This window comes from Camelus ferus, chromosome 3, assembly GCF_009834535.1.
Source record: "Camelus ferus isolate YT-003-E chromosome 3, BCGSAC_Cfer_1.0, whole genome shotgun sequence".
Taxonomy (NCBI): domain Eukaryota; kingdom Metazoa; phylum Chordata; class Mammalia; order Artiodactyla; family Camelidae; genus Camelus; species Camelus ferus.
In genome coordinates, this window is record NC_045698.1 from 37,092,202 (window position 1) to 37,100,639 (window position 8,438).

Below are 8,438 nucleotides of genomic sequence, written 5' to 3' on the forward strand. Positions count from 1 at the left end.
TTAACAGAAGGGAGATGGCCTATGCAGTAACTAAAAGAAGAAAGAGAAGAAGAAAAGAAAATAGTTTTCACAGAGATAAAAAGAAAGAGTGAACCCTCAGTTCATTACAAAGGAAAAATGAACCTGGACCACAGACATAAGAATCTACCAGACCTATGAGTTAAGGCTGTCCTTATAAGACAAACGTATCAGGCTAACATACCTTTGTAAGGCACCCCAACTGTAAGATCTTACAACTTAGTAATGCCCCTTAAATTTCAGGGATGTTCTCAAAAGAATTTTGAGTAACTGTATCCCTTTCCACATACCCAAGCTGCCATCTGATTTTTTCATTATAAATTTAAATAGTTGCAAAGGATATACTTTCCAACACATTGTAATGGTGGTCATTTAATAATAAATCTATTATATAACACTATAAAATGTATGCAATGGAATCTAAATACCATAGCAATTTGGTATGTCCATCATTCTATTAAAAAGGTTTCTTCTTTAATAGGAAATTTTACATGATTTCTTTTTCTCCTTGAACTCATATTCCCATTCTATTTCCTTCAAAGAATTTTATCCCTGTGTAATATGCTTTATGCCTATAAGTCTTTTGTTGATACCCTACTATCTTTCTCTGCCACAAAAATATCTCTATAAATTGACTCTCAAAATTTAATAATTTTCCTCTAGATTATCAATATAATTATTATTAATTCACAATTGATAAAAACAATATACATAGATTACAACATAGATTAAATCTTGTTGAATAGAAATACAAATTACATTGGAAATCAATCTCCTTAATAAGGTGAATCAGACCTTAAAAAAAATTAGTTCATGTACCTGTGAATCAGACCTTAAAAAAAATTAGTTCATGTACCTGTGGATGAATTTACCTTAATAGTAGAATAAGAATAAGTTTAACATCAATTATATTTTTATTGTTTATTTGTATAGCTCTGAGAAACCATATTCATACAATAAGAAGATGGGAATAGAAGGATTTTATTATTCAGTCATCACTCAGTTCTTTGAACTCTTTAGGAATTTATCATGTTTTGATCTTCTATCAAACATTTTTAATGATCTTATACTGATATTTTGATTATCTTCAATTTTACTGAAAGCAAAAAATCAAGTTACCTGACCTGCTAAAGGATTTGCTACCCAGCCCTTACAGTCCTGCATTATAATCACTTTAATTTTGATGAATAATACCAGAAAAGACTTTGCCAAAACTTAACAAATGACTACTAATTGTAACCGTTATTTTTTTCATTTAGAAGCACCTGTTTAACCCAACACACTTAGAAAGAGGGGAGCAAATGGAAATATTCTTAATTTCAATACTTTCTTCCCAATACAGTATTTTAAATAAGATGTACTTATTTTTATTGTGTCACAAATTTTAAATATATTTTTGTTATAATCTTGGAGCTGTGAATTTACCCCTTTTAGCTTGTGGAAAATGACTGCCATATAACCCAACTAGCAAAGTCTGTCTTCTTTGTCAGATCAAAGTGCCAGGTCAGACTTGCTTTCTTTCAGAAAAAGTCTGACTTCATTTTTTCAATCCTAATGATCATGTTAAATCTTATTTTGAAACATGTTAAAGAAAACATTGAGAAATAAGTTACAAACCATGTGCTATTGTAAGATACATTACTGAAAGCAGGCAATTCAACAGTAAAATGGTAAAAGATCTAATACAGCTAATTTATTCATTTCATAATAAATTATAAAAACAAGACAAATCAATATGCAGTTCCTCATTACTTAGTTTGATATCATCAATGTAATGTGTAGTTAAAATTGTTAAGTTATTTATATTACAAGGAATATGATAAAAAGTCACTGTATTTCTTTGTGAACATAGGTACATGTATGGATTAAATTTTGATATTTGCTTTGGGAATAAAAAGGAATTATCAGTTAAAAATAAGAAATATTCCATTAATTTCATTTGTATTCAACCTTTCTTATGTATTTGATAACAGGGAAAGGTATATGCTGCTAGAAACAATCAATCTAGCAGTTAGCCTTTCATTTAAAATAGGAAGTGAAAAAACTTTATAAGATAAAAATCATACAAGGATTTTTACCTGTGGCTTTATCTAGTGTTCATAAAAATGTGGAAGTCTCTGAAAACATTTCAATTTCCTCTCAAAGACATGGCCTACAAATGCGTATTGAGATTAGCTGAAAATGCTTGCTTAAATTTAAATAGCTTTTAGTATTTCTTACCAATTCTTTATTTTGCTCTTTCCAGAATCCTCCTTCAAGAGCAATGCATTCTATGACATTGGTCAAGAGAGAGAAGAAAGAAGTTATTAAATAAAAACTGTTCTCCCTCTCACTACCTACACTCCGGAATATGTCTGATATAGGAAAATCCCAACAAGGACAAAAATACTCCATTCCTCACACCATGCTTAACCTTAAACTAAAATGTATATATATGACAGGTCATTCTAGCATTAAGTAATATTTTTTTTTCAGGGGGAACCACAAGCTTTATTGGCTGAACAAGACATGTACTAAAAATAGCATAAAAGCTTATTGTACTTCCTTTATTTCAATGTGTATGTCTAAAAATATATTGTGAAGATTCCTTCTTATATCTTCTTAACTCTAGTTATTTTTTAAAAATTCATTCTCTAAGATTGACCAAAACAGGTTGAACAAAACAACCGTAAGTACTGACAATTCCTTTGTAGTTGTATGTTGCACTGTATTGGAATGGGAGCTAGAGAAAATTCTGAAAAATCTTAACTCAGCAATTTCAGAATTTTAGCAAAAAGTAACTGGGGGCAACCAGTTTGGAGAACTGGGTTTGAGATGGAACACACAGGGCAAGGATAAACAGGTATTTCTCTTGATGGAGGAACATTAGCACTTCCCAAGGCAAGAATTAGCAAAACTAAACTTATTTAATGGATTTATGAATTATCTTGAAGAAAGAATACACAGCTCAAGGAATGCCGGTGGCATTGCTCTCCATTCCCTTCAGTGAATAAACTCTGGGTTTACCCTGAAATGGGAGACTGGAAACTTCTGTACTCTTGGTTGGCTTTTTTAAAGTGTGAACATCTTGCTACCCTGATTATAATTTTGATGTTTATACATATTCTTTCTCTTTCTTTCTTTCTTCTTCTTTTTTTTTTTTTTTTTGGTACAGCATGGCCTATAAATACAAGCCATAGTATTTACTCCTTCATCTGATGTTCAACTGAAGAATCACCCAATACTGAAGAAAAATTGGTTCCATTAGACTTTTGAGAGCTATATGTCCGCTCTCAATATGGTACTTTCCTAAGTCTTTTTTTTCCAGTTCTACTTCTTTTTAAATTATTATTATGAAATGTTTCAGGAATATCAAAAAGTATGCTATTTAAATAGTTTTCCCTCCTTTTTCTTCATTCAGTTTGCACAACTAAATGTAAATACAATGTGATTCCACATTATAACCATTTACTGAGTACCTACTAAGTACATATTTTTTCATATAACCCCCTCCATCACCTTGGAGGTGGCTATTGTCTCTTTATAGATAAAGAAACTAAGGCTCACAGAAATTCAAACTTACTCAGCTTTTAAGTAATAGGGCTGAATTTGGACCCAAGTCTGCTTGAATTTAAAGCCTGAGCTCTTTTCTTCCTATTAAGATGTTAATGAGTAAACCAAGAGCCACCAAAAAAACCCAAAAAGACAGCATTTAAGTGAAATCTTGATAATTATAAATGAGACTGAGCAATCTCTTTTGGGGGGAAAAATTAAGGGACCAAGTTTTAGAATAATCTGTGAAATTGGATAAAAGAAAAATATGTATCAGATCAACTTATTGTAACAATAATACATTAAGGAAAATACTCTGAGTTATGCAATACTTAAAAGATGGTAAGCCAAGAGGGCAGAGACCATGTCCAACTCAGTCCCGTTTTGCATACATTTAGCCTAAGACACTGCTTGGCACATAATGCGTGTTCACTCAGGAATTATTTTTGAATGAATGCGTTAGGATCTAGTTCAACAGTAGCTACTTCCTAGGAGAGAAATGACCTAAGATATACAATAATGATGATAACAGGCAATTTATCCTAATGCATTGTTAGGAAGGGTACTACAGAGGCAACAGTCACTCACTTATTAATCCATTTACAAGCCATTTCCATCCCTGGCCTTTGGTTGGTTTGGGCCTGCCCATGCGATACAGGTACCAGGAAGCCCAGCCACAGCCACCAGCCCTCTGACTTCACTGTGCAGTCAGGCAGCCCTCCTGCTCACCTGTTCTGACCTGTGGTGGCCCCTTCTCCCTCCTCTGCCCCAGATACCTGACTCTCCTTAATGTCACACCAGAGTAACATCCCTCAGGGCCCTTGTTATGACTCACTAGGACATGCTTCTTAGGCTTTTACTCAGCATTTTCACTGAGACCTCCACTTACCCATAACTGCAAGTTTTTCCTGGTCCACACAAGCCCCATACTGGCCACATCAGCTCTGCCTGGCCTTCTATCTGGGACAGGCAGGGACATATGATCTCACTGTGCTGGGATCCGTAAGGAGATTCATTATAAATCTACATTGCAAAATAGCTCTCCTCACTCAATAACTTGTATTTCAACTTTTGAAATACTTATACCACAACGTTTATATTTACACACAAATGAAATCACCCCACCACTGGGTGGATTTCTCTCCAAAGCTACCATGTCAAAGTTGTACAAGAACAAGCTTATACTTTGGGAGAACTTCTCTCAATAGAAAGAAGGAATTTTAGGAATTGATTGTATCAGAAACATCTTTTGTGCCATGTCAATTTGCTATGGCCGCAATAACATAGTATCACAGGCTGGGTGTCTTGAACAGAAATTTATTTTCTCAGTTTGTCACAACTTACATCACAACAGCGATATAAGAAAACACTTCTTTTGCCATGCCCTCTTCAATATTTTGTATAATATTTTACAAATGGCTGCTTTATTTTAGAAAAACTGTTATTTCAATTTTTCATGTGTTTAATTTCTAGTACAAACATAGAATTTGCTGTATTTTCTAACTTTTTGTATTTTATATTTTTTAAATTGTTTGATTTCCCTTCTCCTTTATATGTTATTGATAAATTAGCATAATTTTCTTATGGTAAAATATTGAATACATATCTTTAATACTTTCTTTTAGCTATTATTAATAATGTTTGCTAATTTATATTTGCTTTTTTTTAGTTTGCTGTTATAAAATTTCTCCAACGATCATGTAAAAAAAAAATTTTATTTTCTCACAGTTCTAGAGCTAGAAATCCAAGACCAAGGTGGCAGCAGGTTTGGTTTCTCTCTCCTTGGTTTGCAGGTGGTTTGCCATCTCATTGTACATGGCCTTTCCTCTGTGCACATGTATCCCAGGTGTCTCTTTCTCTGGCCAAATTTCCTCTTATTGTAAGGACATCAGTCAGATTGGATTAGGCCCACTCAATAGCCTCATTTTAACTTAATCATGTCTTTAGAGGCCCTATCTCCAAATAGAGTCATAACCTGAGGTACTGGGGAATTGGGACTTCAACACACAAATTTGGGGGAGCAATGATTCAGTCCATAATATGTGCCTCCTCAGGTTCTTTCCACCCAATCTGCCTCTCAAGCTCACAGCCTCCACCATAGATGGCCAATTCTGTGCAGGCAGCTCCTGCTGGTGTCTGGCTTCTTCAGCCCCTTCTGCACTCAGGCGATAAACCAGCTGCAGAGCACGGATTCCGGCTTCCTGAGTGACTGCTGGGGGGGTCAGATGTTGTAAGCTAGATATGTGGAGGTTTTAATTCCATAAGAGGCAAACTTGGACAAACGGGGACATGGGAAACTGAAGGTGCCAGGCAATTAAATTTCCCTTCCTCCTTCCGTTGGATGAATGACTCTGGGGCATTCTTTCTCCATACCAGCTTGTCCTGAGACATCCAGTGGCTGAGCCAATGTACCTGTTAAGTGACCTGCTAGGTCTTCTGTGGCTTTGTCAAGAAACAGTGACTTTTGGGGGAGAGTACAGCTCAGTGGTAGAGTGCATGCTTAGGATGTACGAGGTCCTGGGTTCAATCCCCAGGACCTCCATTAAAAATAGATAAATAAAAATTAATAAATAAACCTAATTACCTCCCCCTCTCGAAAGAAAGAAAAAAAGAAACAAACAAAGACAGACTTTGCATTGCTTCCCATCCTTCCCTGTTTAACTTCCCTTTTTCCTCACTCTTGCTGCCTTGGCTTTGCACTTTCCAAAAGCATCATCTCTTAATCCTTGCCTCAGAGTCTATTTTCTAAGGAATCCAGGCTAGAATACTGGCATACTTGCTATCTGGAAACTGAGACTGGAGAGGGAAAAAAAAGGACCCTGTTAATAACAGACAAACTCAGACAAGAAATCTCAGGGCTGATTCTGAGCTGAATATCATTTAATCAATTAACATGCTCCTGTATGATGTATGTTGCTCATCAGAGGACACATCATCAGTCTGTGAAATGTAAGATTAGGAAGTATATCAGTTGGTTCCAACTGGGAAAGCAGAAACCATGTCTAAGATTTAAAACAAAGGAAATCAATCCAGGAATTGGTTTCACAGGTCACAAAAATGCTGAGATGCCAAACAGAAGACTGTGAAAAAATCCAGAGGTTGAAAAAAGCAGAAAGAGCTGCCACTTCTAGCACAGAGAAGGAAGAATCAGCATTATCACAGCCCAGAGGTCAGTCAGTGGGGGAAGATGGAGATATTGGATGCTTGAGTAGCTACAGGTGAAGGTATAGCTTTGCTGGAGCTGCAACCCAGGATGGAGAGAGAGGGACAAATACCCTGGCTTTTCTCTCCCCCTCTCCACTTGCCTGCCAGTGCCTCCCATTACCTGAACTCAGGACGAGGCCAGCTGACACGGGAGCCAGGGAAATGCAGCCTGCAGGAGTTGGTGCCTCTCATACAGAGCAGTTCAAGGGAAGGATATAAAGTGAAATGAATGGCATGGGGTAAGGACTGGCCCAGAAAACAAGACAGGGTAACTTGGATTGTTAGAAGGTCAATAATTGTCAGGGGGCTGTACCCTGGGGAAAATATATCTATAACACAGTTAGAGCATTGTGGACATTGAAATAAAATGTCCCTGACTTCAAGTGTTATTAGCACATGTGAACTTGGAGACGTCATTTAATTCATCTGAACCTCAGTTTCCTCTTTCCAGTCTGTGTTCTAACCCTCTTAGAAACAATGAACAATACTTTAGCGTTGTCCCACTGAAAAATGAGGAAGCTGGAATTTCATCCACCAGTTCCCATCCCCACTGAAGTTCACTCCTGACATTCACTCCTGAGCACTTTTGGCCTGCCCTTCCTTCAGGAGGGCCAAGCCCACTGTCTCAGCCAGAGAACACCCTGAGGCAGAGAGATGCAAGAACCAAGTGTGTACAGGTACTGTCCGAAGGTGACTCCAGGGTAGACTGAGGAATATGGGTCGAACACTGGCAGTATCTGCTGCTGATGTGTAACTAAAAAAGATCCAGGAATCATAATGGGCCACGATCCCGCCTGGAATCAGTATAGCTGTGCTTTCAGGTTTCCCAAGATCAGTGCTTTTCAAACTTTTCTGACCAATATCCACAGTTAGAAATACATTTTTACATTGTGACCTAGTATACATGTGTGTTTGTATACTTACACATATATAACTGAAAGCTTTCATTGAACAATACTTATTCTAAGTACCGTGTACTCTGATACCCTTCTATTTTATTAGATTTTTTTTAACAAAGGTTCCAAGTCCCCAGAATTGATTTCCTGACCCTCTAAATACCCTTAGTTCATTTTCCTAGCTACTCTAGTGAGGGCTGCTGCCGTGACAAGTTAAGGAACTGGAGCCAGAATGTAAATAAACTTTGTCACTATGCACTAAAGTCATTAAGCACTAAATTCAGCTGACATTTTTTCATAGCAAGATACTCTCAATGAAGGAAGCAGTGTGTTGATTCATATCTTGGCACAGACCCCTTCTCTAGTTAGGGACCAGTAACAAACTGTTCATGGATCTGCACCTCGTGCAGTACTGCCCTAAACCACACTTGAATGGGGTTTAAAACATAGTATAAGAGTAAAAAATTTAAAAAAGAATTTTTCTAGCATTTGCCCTTCTCTGTTGTTAAAAGATCCCTAGCTTTCCAAAATTTTACTCAGCTATTTCTTGGGGTCTCTAATGAGTGTCTCCAGTGATGTCATCAGACCACATTTATAGATGGTTCACACTCTCTCCCTAGTGCTGAAGGCTAGAAGCAAGGGTGAAGACCACTGCCCACCCCCTCTGCTCACCCTTGCAAGAAGGACCACTTGGTCCATGTTCCTCAGCTCCCTGCTCCTGCTGTCATCCAGATTATTGAGAAATGAGATTCCATTTTCACTTCTGCAGACCAAAAGAGGAAGAAAACT